The sequence below is a fragment of the Lucilia cuprina genome, chromosome 4 (genome assembly GCF_022045245.1).
Source record: "Lucilia cuprina isolate Lc7/37 chromosome 4, ASM2204524v1, whole genome shotgun sequence".
Taxonomy (NCBI): domain Eukaryota; kingdom Metazoa; phylum Arthropoda; class Insecta; order Diptera; family Calliphoridae; genus Lucilia; species Lucilia cuprina.
The window spans coordinates 20,403,978-20,417,562 of NC_060952.1; the positions used below are offsets into that span (position 1 = coordinate 20,403,978).

General features: G+C 28.1%; 1 protein-coding gene across 2 annotated transcripts in view; it reads left to right on the forward strand.

The window, feature by feature from the left end:
- LOC111680085 (rh5-interacting protein) overlaps nt 1-13,585 on the forward strand; it is a 53,937-nt gene that overhangs the window by 6,092 nt on the left and 34,260 nt on the right. The window lies entirely within an intron of this gene.

Sequence of the window (13,585 nt, forward strand, 5' to 3'; positions counted from 1 at the left end):
AAACCCGTGTAAAGCATATTAAAAGCAACACCTAATAATTGTAATATTTAATTTTATACAATTTGCATTTTAAACTTAAAGAAATTCAATTTTGTCACGATTCTTACATACTTGTTGTAGTAGTTGTTGTTGCGCCTGCTGTAACAAGTACTCAATTTGTTTTTATTTAGAACGAAAAGAAACTAAACAAAAACCTTTTAAAAAAATATATAAAATTATTTTGTGCTAAGAAGAGGAAATTATCAGCCTCTCAAATTTGTTTTTGGAGGGGCTTTTAAATATTTTATAAATTACTTTGAATACTATTTTTAAACAAACTTACGTTAGTATTTTAGCTTTAAAATATTTGTTTTTTCTTTAATTAATTTTCTGTACATTCGTATTAAAAAATATTGCTAATCTGCTGTGCGCTATTTTAAGTTTGTCATTTGAGTTGTAACAATTTAAAACAGTTTATGCTTGTGGATTTTTTGGATGTATAAAATTATCTGTGAAATTTTACTTAATTTGGTGGAAAGTCAAATTTATCCCAGCAAAAAATTTCATGACGCGGATGTTGTTTACTTAGAGCTGCAAGTGAAGAACATTATCTTTGTAGATTATGTGTTTATTCTACAATTTCGAATAATCGAACCAATGCAAATACAATGATTCAAAAACGATGTTTTGTTGGTTATTTTAATAACTTTAAAGGAAATATTAAAATAAATATGAATATATAAAACTAGCAATACACAGTGTACTTTGCTTCCCTAAAAGTAATGTAAATAGAAAACACTACGATTTTAATGATTTTATTTCTATCTATCCAAGTCACACATTGAAAGTCGCCTCGTTATTCTCTAAATGTTCTTCATGTAAAATTTGAAGATTCTAGCTCTAGTAGTTTCCTCGGATGAAAGTCCGCTCTTTTTCCTAGCACTAATGGATTCTCAGGTATACAAATTTTTCTATTGAACTCATGAGGGTGCTTGAAGACTCCCCAATAAAAGTCTTCCCTTTTCTTCCAAAATATTCAGATAAATATTAAAGTTTTTCATGCAAAATTTGAAGAAGCTAGCTCTACGAGTTTCTCAGATAAACGAATTTTTCTATATTTTTATTATATGTGCGGTGCAACGCCCCCATTGGTAACCAAATTATTACCCAAAATGTTTATATGAATGTTAAAGTTCTTCGAGCTAAATTTAAAAATTCTAGTCATATTGAAAATAAAGTGATTCCGATTTTTAATTCCGAAATTTGAGAACTATACTTTCTCAGACACACTGATTTAATATTTTCTTCAAATGGAAGGTGCCATGCCCACTATAGCCATTCCGTCCATTTTCTCCAAAAAAAAAATTCTCATGGACTCTAAGTTTCTGAGATATACGACTATGCTTGTTTTGAAAGTGGACGTGGCACTTTGCCCTCTTGAAATCATGAAGTAAAAAGTAGCCTATAATTTCTTATAAACATACAGAAACACGCATTGTGAAAATTTCAGAAGAATCGGTCCAAACGTTTAGCTGCCTATAAAGTCCAAACACGCATTCATTTTTATATATAAATAATATCAATAACACAGGCCAACAATGAAAAATCTGTTTAGTGTGCTGATTTCAAATATGAAAATAAAAATGTCGTAAAACCCACCAATTTTTCACATTTTCTTCTTTTAGTCCTTTTGACTGTATATATACATGAGTCCCAAGTAAAAAATTCTGTAATTTCTCAGATGTTGCGAATAGTGGCTGTTTCTGCCTCATACCATATATTTAAAATTATAAAAATGCTTTCCTGAAAAATATCCAGTGATAGGACTACCTTTTTATTTTAAAGTAAATGATTGAAATATGTAATCAATTTAATATAAAACATAAAAATCCTTCAAAAATTTTACAATTTATTACAAATTCTTTTGATCATTTTGTGTCATAAAACATTCATTGGAAAAATACAAGGTTTTGTGAAATATTCTAATTAAACTATCCTTCAGGAAATGGAACTAGGACCAAACTAGTATTTAACTAGTACCAAAATCACCAGTACTAGTTCCCAACTGTAAACTTTCCTATACCATCATAATGCTCAAATTAACATTGAGTGTGTTTGAAGAATTACTAGGACCATTAGTTTTAGACTGATACTAGTACACTTGGACCTAATTGGGTTCTTTTGAACTGGTATGATACTACTTCTGATATTCATAAAAAGTCGCCATAATTGATGGTTTTACTCTTTTGCAATCCTCCTGCACAATTCCGAGTGAAAAATACTTCACAACAATTTTTTTATACGATTTTATTTCTAAAGATAAAAAATGCTAAAAACATGTAAATACATTTACCTAACAATTCAATATGAGAGTTTGAAGAAATTCTGGTTCTATCTGATTTTATTGTGTCCAAAAATTCCATTTCGTTATAAAAACGTACGTACAGCAAGATGAAACAAATACTAAACTTATTGCAGTTTTTATATTTAATTGACGTACTTACATTGGGATTTGCTTGCAATTGGACCTAAATTTGCATGCACTATTTATTCTCTCATTTGAAGGAATATATTTGAAAATATCGTTTTTATGCAAAATTTTTCAAAATTATATTTTAATAATTTAAAAAAATTAATATATTCCAACACATGTCAAACGAAAATTAGTCCACAAGTGGCGCTATTCAACTACTTTTAATTCTAGTATTTTTCATATAAACTCTATAACTAGAACAACAGGCACTAGAACCCAATTTATACTATTACTAGAACAACAGACACTAGTAAAAATTGGGTTCTAGTGTCTGTTGTTCTAGTAATGTACTAGTGGCATTAAGACAATTATCGCTTCATTTCCTGCAGGGATATCATTACGTTAAATATATTCGTATTAACTAAAATGTGAATTTTTATCCACATTAGATAGCGTAAACCATATTTAGAATATATTCATAAATGGGAAACCCTTCAGATTGCAGTTTCATAGTGTAATATTTTTTTGTTTTAAACCGATTTAAATGAAACTAAATATATTTAAATGAAAAAATCAAACCTTAAACCTTATAAGTAAATAGTTATTTATTTATTTATTTTTCCATTATAATAAAATTACAAATTATATTCTAACTGCCGGTCCACACTAGGAAACTTTTTTTTTGGAAAACTCTCTCTCGGTACGGAGTTTCCTGTACTCGGAAACTTGTTTTATTTTGTTATTCTTCTCATTCGCACAACAACAAATCAATGCAATTAATACGTAATTTCTAAAGCAAAAGTTTCTATGTGTGGAAATTAAAAAAAAACATCAAAAGAGAATTAAGAAAATGTTTCTCTCTCAACAAAAGTTTCCTAGTGTGGACCAGGTCTAACCTAATTTGCGAATGACCATACGACAGTTGTAGGTTAGCAGATCAGAGCCTCTGGTGGGAATCGAACACACAACCTCCGAATTAAAGGCTAGAACACTACCACCTAACCTACTGAGCAACCTAAACTTTAATATATTTTTATAGTTATATAAAATGTCCATAATATATAAACATAATATTGAAATGGAAAAAACCGGTATTAGATTATGTTTCAGTTCAATTGCTTTTAGAAATTTTCTAAAAATCCTAATTTTGTAGGCATGTGTAATTCACACATGTTTTACTTTAAGTAAAATATTAAGTACACAAAGGAATGAACGCAATTTTATTATTCAATATTTAAATAGCTTTTTAAATAAATAATTAAATTCTCTCTTGCATAGACATGTGTACGCATATGTATGTAGCGTACATATATGCATTATTCAACTGCAATAGTCTGATCGCAAAAAAAGTCACTACTAATCCCCTGCCGCTTATATAATATACCGCTTCCATAGTTTATTAATTATATCAGCTTTAATGTTACTGGCGCATGCTGATAATGAAAATAAATAAAATCGAATGAAATCTAAATAATGTATTGAATACAGATTTGTAGCCCAAGAAGACCTTGTGTATGGATTACTGCGAATATATGTATATTTCAAACAATACAATTGCAATTCAAGATCAATTTATTATTATTACACTTGATTTTGATTTTATTTTTATAACAATGAAGAGGAGAAAAAAATATATAATCTTTTATTTATGACCCTAATGAATCTGTAATAATAAATTGTAATAAAATATAAATTTTATTACATTGTAAATATAATTGGATTATTAAACGTTACAACAAATTTAATACAAATTTTAAATGGAAAATATGTGTAAACTTATTGTAATTTATAAAAATATTTTGCTAAGAAATTATCATGAATAATTGTAGTAGTTGATCGTTACTTTGATACCTAGAATCATGTAAAGAATTTGTTTGTATGAAAATATATTTATTTTCATATGTATGCATATGATTCATTTACATTATCTGACCATTACATTTCGTGCGTATAATTTCTTATCATCCATTTATCAGAAAATTTTTAAACTGCAAATATATTTATACATGAATAGTAATTATATCCTACACCACTATTGTGGAAAAGGTATTTTAAATTTGTTCTGATATTGGCAACACCCAAATATATTGATCCTACACCCATATTAAACTTTACCAATCGGCCCGAATTACTTTCTTTTATCCAAATTTGATAAAATTTGGCACAAAAACGAATTCTATTGAAAATAGTTGAAATCGGTTTAATATTCATATAATCCCCATACAATTGTACCCCCGAAAAGTGTTTTTGGGCTCACAATTATATTAAATGTTCTATAATCTCTACTCTAGTTTTGTATAAATCTAATTTTCGGGTCTCATTTACGGGACCCATCTACCAAAATTTGCAAGGAAACGCCTTTGCCTCCTATTCCTCCTCTTTCAGAAAATATTTTTTTCTTTGTCAACAAATTATTATATTTCCGATAATTAGGTAGACCATTACCTCATATATGTTGTAGTTTTTTCTACTTGTTTTCCCTTTAATTTAGAAAATAACGATTCAATTTCACTTGATCATGCAGGCGGTAATAGGAAACCAGAACTGCTGGAATTTATAGCATGTTATTATGACATTAAAATTCTTAACATTTGGATAAAACTGATAAATATAAATACTTTCATAAACAAAATTTTATCTTATAAAAGGTGGGGTGGTTATTTGATAAACGTTTAATTGACATACTGAGTTAAAATACTAGGTGTTGCATACAAAATATTGAGATAATAACATTAAAAACATATCTTATTTAAAGTACTGTTGACGTATCACAACAGTATTTGATAGGCATGTATCACAACTATGTGTCTGAGGAGGAATACAAGAGTATGTCCTATGGATTACTTTTTATTTCACATTAATTCGTATTAATGTTCTCATTTAAGGAAATCTCAAAAATTCTACAAATTTTAGCTTATTGTTAAATTAAATTTCGGTTAAGAAACCTTCTATTTTTTCGATTGTCCACACGCATCTGATTTTTACGATTGATTGATTGCTTATAAACAACAACCAAACGTACATACTCAAATCCAAATATACAAATTGACAGTGACACTGTCAATGAGAAAACTATAAGAGATCACTTTTATGTCATAATAAAAACCGATATTTTGAGTGAAAACATAAAAGTTTGTTTTTCTCGAAAACTATAAGGGATACGGCAAAAACAAGCAAAATCTGTGACCACTTTTATTTCATAATAAAAACCGATATTTTGAGTGAAAACATAAAAGTCCGTTTTTCTCGAAAACTAAAGGAGATACAGCAAAAACAAGCGAAATCTGTGATCACTTATATTTCATAATAAAAAACGATATTTTGAGTGAAAACATATAAGTCCGTTTTTATCGAAAACAATAAGAGATACAGCAAAAACAACTAAAATCTGTGATCACTCTTATTTCATAAAAAAACCGTTATTTTGAGTGAAAACATAAAAGTAAGTTTTTCTCAAAAACTATAAGAGATACAGCAAACACAAGCAAAATCTGTGATCACTTTTATTTCATAATAAAAACTGATATTTTGAGTGCAAACATAAAAGCCCGTTTTTCTCGAAAACTATAAGAGATACAGCAAAAACAAGCAAAATCTGTGATGACTTTTATTTCATAATAAAGACCAATATTTTGAGTGAAAACATAAAAGTAAGTTTTTCTCAAAAACTATAAGAGATACAGCAAACACAAGCAAAATCTGTGATCACTTTTATTTCATAATAAAAACTGATATTTTGAGTGCAAACATAAAAGCCCGTTTTTCTCGAAAACTATAAGAGATACAGCAAAAACAAGCAAAATCTGTGATCACTTTTATTTTATACTAAAAACCGATATTTTTAGTGAAAACATAAAAGTCCGTTTTTCTCGAAAACTATAAGAGATACGCAAAAACAAGTGAAATCTGTGATCACTTTATTTCATAATAAAAACCGATATTTTGACTGAAAACATAAAAGTCCGTTTCTCTCAAAAACTATAAGAGATACCGCAAAAAGTCTGTGATCACTTTTATTTTATACTAAAAACCGCTATTTTGAGTGAAAACATAAAAGTCCGTTTTTCTAGAAAACAATAACAAATACAGCAAAAACAAGCGAAATCTGCGATCACTTTTATTTTATACTAAAAACCGATTTTTTGAGTGAAAACATAAAAGTCCGTTTTTCTCAAAAACTATAAGAGATACAGCAAAAACAAGCGAAATCTGTGATCATAATAAAAACCGATATTTGGAGTGAAAACATAAAAGTCCGTTTTTCTCGAAAACTATAAGAGATACAGCAAAAACAAGCGAAATCTGTAATCACTTTTACATCATAATAAAAACCGTTATTTTGAGTGAAAACAGAAAAGTCCATTTTTCTCAAAAACTATAAGAGATACAGCAAAAACAAGCAAAATCTGTGATCACTTTTATTTCATAATAAAAACCGATATTATGAGTGAAAACATAAAAGTCCGTTTTTCTCAAAAACTATAAGAGATACAGCAAAAACAAGCGAAATCTGTGATCTCTTTTACTTCATAATAAAAACCGATATTTGGAGTGAAAACATAAAAGTCCGTTTTTCTCGAAAACTATAAGAGATACAGCAAAAACAAGCAAAACCTGTGATCACTTTTATTTAATACTAAAAACATAAAAGTCCGTTTTTCTCGAAAACTATAAGAGATACAGCAAAAACAAGCGAAATCTGTGATCACTTTTATTTCATAATGTAAACCGATATTTTGAGTGAAAACATAAAAGGCAATTTTTCTCGAAAACTATAAGAGATACAGCAAAAACAAGCGAAATCTGTAATCACTTTTATTTCATAAGGCAAACCGATATTTTGAGTGAAAACATAAAAGTCCGTTTTTCTCGAAAACTATAAAGTCCGTTTTTTCTCGAAAACTATAAGAGATACAGCTAAAACAATTAAAATCTGTGATCACTTTTATTTTATACTAAAAACCGATATTTTGAGTGAAAACATAAAAGTCCGTTTTTCTCGAAAACTATAAGAGATACAGCAAAACCAAGAGAAATCTGTAATCACTTCTATTTCATACTAAAAACCGATAATTGGTGTGAAAACATAAATGTTAGTTTTTCTCGAAAACTATAAGAGATACAACAAAAACAAGCAAAACCTGTGATCACTTTTATTTAATGCTAAAAACCGATATTTTGAGTGAAAATATAAAAGTCCGTTTTTCTCGAAAACTATAAGAGATACAGCAAAACCAAGCGAAATCTGTGATCACTTCTATTTTATACTAAAAACTGATATTTTGAGTAAAAACATAAAAGTCCATTTTTCTCGAAAACTATAAGAAATACGGCAAAAACAAGCGAAATTTGTGATCACTTTTATTTCATAATAAAACCGATATTTTGAGTGAAAACTTAAAAGTCCGTTTTTTCGAAAACTATAAGAGATACAGCCAAAACAAGCGAAATCTGTGATCATAATAAAAACCGATATTTTGAGTGAAAACATAAAAGTCCGATTTTCTCGAAAACTATAAGAGATACAGCAAAACCAAGCGAAATCTGTGATCACTTTTATTTCATAATGCAAACCGATATTTTGACTGAAAACATAAAAGTCCGTTTTTCTCGAAAACTATAAGAGATACAGCAAAAACAAGCAAAATCTGTGATCACTCTTGTTTCATAATAAAAACCGATATTTTGAGTCCGTTTTTCTCAAAAACTATAAGAGATACAGCAAAACCAAGCGAAATCTGTGATCACTTTTATTTCATAATGCAAACCGGTATTTTGACTGAAAACATAAAAGTCCGTTTTTCTCGAAAACTATAAGAGATACAGCAAAAACAAGCGAAATCTGTGATCACTTTTATTTCATAATAAAAACCGATATTTTGAGTGAAAACATAAAAGTCCGTTTCTCTCAAAAACTATAGGAGATACAGCAAAAACAAGCGAAATCTTAGATCACTTTTATTTCATAATAAAAACCGATATTTTGAGTGAAAACATAAAAGTCCGTTTTTCTCGAAAATTATAAGAGATACTGCAAAAACAAGCGAAATCTGTGATCACTTTTATTTCATAAAAAACGATATTTTGAGCTAAAACATAAAAATCCGTTTTTCTCGAAAACTATAAGAGATACAGCAAAACCAAGCGAAATCTGTGATCACTTCTATTCCATACTAAAAACCGATATTTTGAGTGAAAACATAAAAGACCGTTTTTCTCGAAAACTATAAGAGATACAGCAAAACCAAGCGACATCTGTCATCACTTCTATTTCATACTAAAAACCGATATTTTGAGTGATAACATAACAGTCCGTTTTTCTCTAAAACTATAAGAGATACAGCAAAAACAAGCAAAATCTGTGATCACTTTTATTTTATACTAAAAACCAATGTTTTGAGTGAAAACATAAAAGTTCGTTTTTCTCGAAAACTATAAGAGATACAGCAAAACCAAGCGAAATCTGTGATCACTTCTATTTCATACTAAAAACCGATATTTTGAGTGAAAACATAAAAGTCCGTTTTTCTCGAAAACTATAAGAGATACAGCAAAAACAAGCAAAATCTGTGATCACTTTTATTTAATACTAAAAACCGATATTTTGAGTGAAAACATAAGAGTCAGTTTTTCTCGAAAATTATAAGAGATACAGCAAAAACAAGCAAAATCTGTGATCACTTTTTTTATACTAAAAACCGATATTTTGAGTGAAAACATAAAAGTCCGTTTTTCTCAAAACTATAAGAGATACAGCAAAACCAAGCGAAATCTGTGATCACTTCTATTTCATACTAAAAACTGATAGTTTTAGTGAAAATATAAAAGTCCGTTTTTCTCGAAAACTATAAGAGATACAGCAAAAACAAGCAATATCTGTGATCACTTTTATTTCATAATAAAAACCGATATTTTGAGTGAAAACATAAAAGTCCGATTTTCTCGAAAACTATAAGAGATACAGCAAAAACAAGCAATATCTGTGATCACTTTTATTTCATAATAAAAACCGATATTTTGAGTGAAAACATAAAAGTCCGTTTTTCTCGAAAACTATAAGAGATACAGCAAAAACAAGCAAAACCTGTGAACACTTTTATTTAATACTAAAAACCGATATTTTGAGTGAAAATATTAAAGTCCGTTTTTTTCGAAAACTAATAAAAATCTGTGATCACTTCTATTTCATACTAAAAACAGATATTTTGAGTGAAAACATAAAAGTCCGTTTTTCTCGAAAACTATAAGAGATACAGCAAAACCAAGCAAAATCTGTGATCACTTTTATTTCATAATAAAAACCGATATTTTGAGTGAAAACATAAAAGTCCGATTTTCTCGAAATCTATAAGAGATACAGCAAAAACAAGCAAAATCTGTGATCACTTTTGTTTCATAATAAAAACCGATATTTTGAACGAAAACATAAAAGTCCATTTTTCTCGAAAACTATAAGAGATACAGCAAAAACAAGCAAAATCTGTGATCACTTTTGTTTCATAATAAAAACCGATATTTTGAAAGAAAACATAAAAGTCCATTTTTCTCGAAAACTATAAGAGATACAGCAAAAACAAGCGAAATCTGTGATCACTTTTATTTCATAATGCAAACCGATATTTTGAGTGAAAACATAAAAGTCCGTTTTTCTCGAAAACTATAAGAGATGAAGCAAAAGCAAGCAAAATCTCTGATCACTTTTGTTTATTAATAAAAACCGATATTTTGAACGAAAACATAAAAGTCCGTTTCTCTCGAAAAATATAAGAGATACAGCAAAAACAAGCAAAATCTGTGATCACTTTTATTTCATAATAAAAACCGATATTTTGAGTGAAAACATAAAAGTCCGATTTTCTCGAAAACTATAAGAGATACAGCAAAAACAAGCAAAACCTGTGATCACTTTTATTTAATACTAAAAACCGATATTTTGAGTGAAAACATAAAAGTCCGTTTTTCTCGAAAACTATAAGAGATACAGCTAAAACTAGCAAAATCTGTGATCACTTTTATTTTATACTAAAAGCCGATATTTTGAGTGAAAACATAAAAGTCCGTTTTTCTCGAAAACTATAAGAGATACAGCGAAACCAAGCGAAATCTGTGATCACTTCTATTTCATACTAAAAACCGATATTTTGAGTGAAAACATAAAAGTCCGATTTTCTCGAAAACTATAAGAGATACAGCAAAAACAAGCAAAACCTGTGATCACTTTTATTTAATACTAAAAACCGATATTTTGAGTGAAAACATAAAAGTCCGTTTTTCTCGAAAACTATAAGAGATACAGCAAAAACAAGCAAAATCTGTGATCACTTTTATTTAGTACTAAAAACCGATATTTTGAGTGAAAACATAAAAGTCCGTTTTTCTCGAAAACTATAGGAGATACAGCAAAACCAAGCGAAATCTGTGATCACTTCTATTTCATACTAAAAACCGATATTTTGAGTGAAAACATAAAAGTCCGTTTTTCTCGAAAACTATAGGAGATACAGCAAAACCAAGCGAAATCTGTGATCACTTCTATTTCATACTAAAACCCGATATTTTGAGTGAAAACATAAAAGTCCGTTTTTCTCGAAAACTATAAGAGATACAGCAAAAACAAGCAAAATCTGTGATCACTTTTATTTAGTACTAAAAACCGATATTTTGAGTGAAAACATAAAAGTCCGTTTTTCTCGAAAACTATAAGAGATACAGCAAAAACAAGCTAAGCCTGTGATCACTTTTATTTAATACTAAAAACCGATATTTTGAGTGAAATCATAAAAGTCAGTTTTTTTCGAAAACTAATAAAAATCTGTGATCACTTCTATTTCATACTAAAAACAGATATTTTGAGTGAAAACATAAAAGTCCGTTTTTCTCGAAAACTATAAGAGATACAGCAAAACCAAGCGAAATCTGTGATCACTTCTATTTCATACTAAAAACTGATAGTTTGAGTGAAAATATAAAAGTCCGTTTTTCTCGAAAACTATAAGAGATACAGCAAAACGAAGCGAAATTTGTGATCACTTCTATTTCATACTAAAAACCGATATTTTGAGTGAAAACATAAAAGTCCGTTTTTCTCTAATATGTTGTTTCTGGGTAACGTGTGAGTAGTTTGAGTTAAAATTTTACTTGTATTTTGTATTTGTTACAATAACAAAATACAAGTAAAATTTGTACTCAAACGACTCGCTCGGTATCTAGAAACAGCACATAAAACTATAAGAGATACAGCAAAAACAAGCGAAATCTGTGATCACTTCTATTTCATAAAAAAACCGATATTTTGAGTGAAAACATAAAAGTCCGTTTTTCTCGAAAACTATAAAAGATACAGCTAAAACAAGCAAAATCTGTGATCACTTTTTTTTATACTAAAAACCGATATTTTGAGTGAAAACATAAAAGTCCGTTTTTCTCGAAAACTATAAGAGATACAGGAAAAACAAGCGAAACCTGTGATACAGCAAAAACAAACAAAATCTGTGATCACTTTTATTTCATACTAAAACCGATATTTTGAGTGAAAACATAAATGTCCGATTTTCCAAAAACTATATGAGTACAGCAAAAACAAGCATAATCTGTGATCACTGTCATTTCATACAAAAAACAGAAAATTATAAGAGATAGAGCAAAAAGCAAGCGAAATCTGTAATCACTTTCATTTCATACTAAGTACCGATATTTTGAGTGAAAACATAAAAGTGCGTTTTTCTCGAAAACTATAAGAGATACAGCAAAAACAAGCAAAATCTGTGATCACTTTTATTTCCTGCTAAAAACCGATATTTTGAGTGAAAACATAAAAGTCTGTTTTTATTTTTTTCATACTAAAAATCTTATATGTAACATTAATACTTTATAGTAGGGGCTCCTACCACGTACGTACATACAAAGTATATTATGGATTTGTGTAATTTTTGAAATAATATAGTTTGTCGTTTACTCACTTTTACTTAGTTAAGCAATTATTTAGTGATACAGTCAGTTAGTGTGACACTTTTCAAGTAAAAATTCTAAAAATAGATTTCATGTAAAAATCAACATATGGCTGATAATATTCATAATATACACACATACATAACTACATTTATTATTTCGTTTATTTTTGTTGCATTTTTCATTGTACATATGTATATATGTTCTATAATTTATATATTATTTATTTCATGGTTTTTGTTTTGGGTCTGTTTTCTTTACGCTTTTTTTATTATTCCTTTATGTATTAACTATTTTATTCTTGTATTTATAAATATTATAATAAATTATTAAATATTTGTCTATACGTTTGGATATAAATACATTTATTTGAACATACAATAGGTTGGCTTTGTAAAAGCGCTAAGTGACAGTTTTGAAAATATGGTGATAGTTTGACGATTTAAATATGTTAACTAGGAACTATTTATATAGATATATATTTGTTTTTTTTTTTTAATTTTTCCACTAGTCCTGATATCAATTCTATTGCCAACATTTTTTTTTTTTGGATTTTATGTTAGTCGACATTTTTAACCATTTTTTTTTCTAAAACTGCTTCCTCTAAGTCCGACAGTTCTTGACCGATATAGCTAAACATTTGCGTACTATCTAAAAGTACTAACCTTAACGGTTATTTAAATCATTTAAGTTTTTTCTCAATAGTTGGCTGACCGCTTTTATTGCACATTGTTAATTATTTAATGCAATATGTAGATAAAAAAATTATAAATAAGTTTTTATTTATAAACTATTAAATTTTAGAGACAGACTTAATCAATTGACTGCACTACACCAGCAATAATACACAAAAATACATACATTTTTAGCTGATTCCATTATATAGTTACTTATCTTTCTCAAGATAATCTGTGTTGTAATTAACAATTTTTTTTTAGTTCTGAACGATCTTAAACATATTTATAACATATAAGGTCATAGAAAACTAGGATCGGTTTTAGACTAAGAATTATTAGATTATAAAGTAGTACAAATACACCAGACATTTCTTTATTACTTCATCTATAGAAAAATTAAAAATGTTTTAATAGTTATTTAACTATTTCAATAACATTTGAAGTTGTTTGAAATATATCGATATGTCAATTCGAAAAAATTATCCTTCGCATGTATAAAATAAATTGA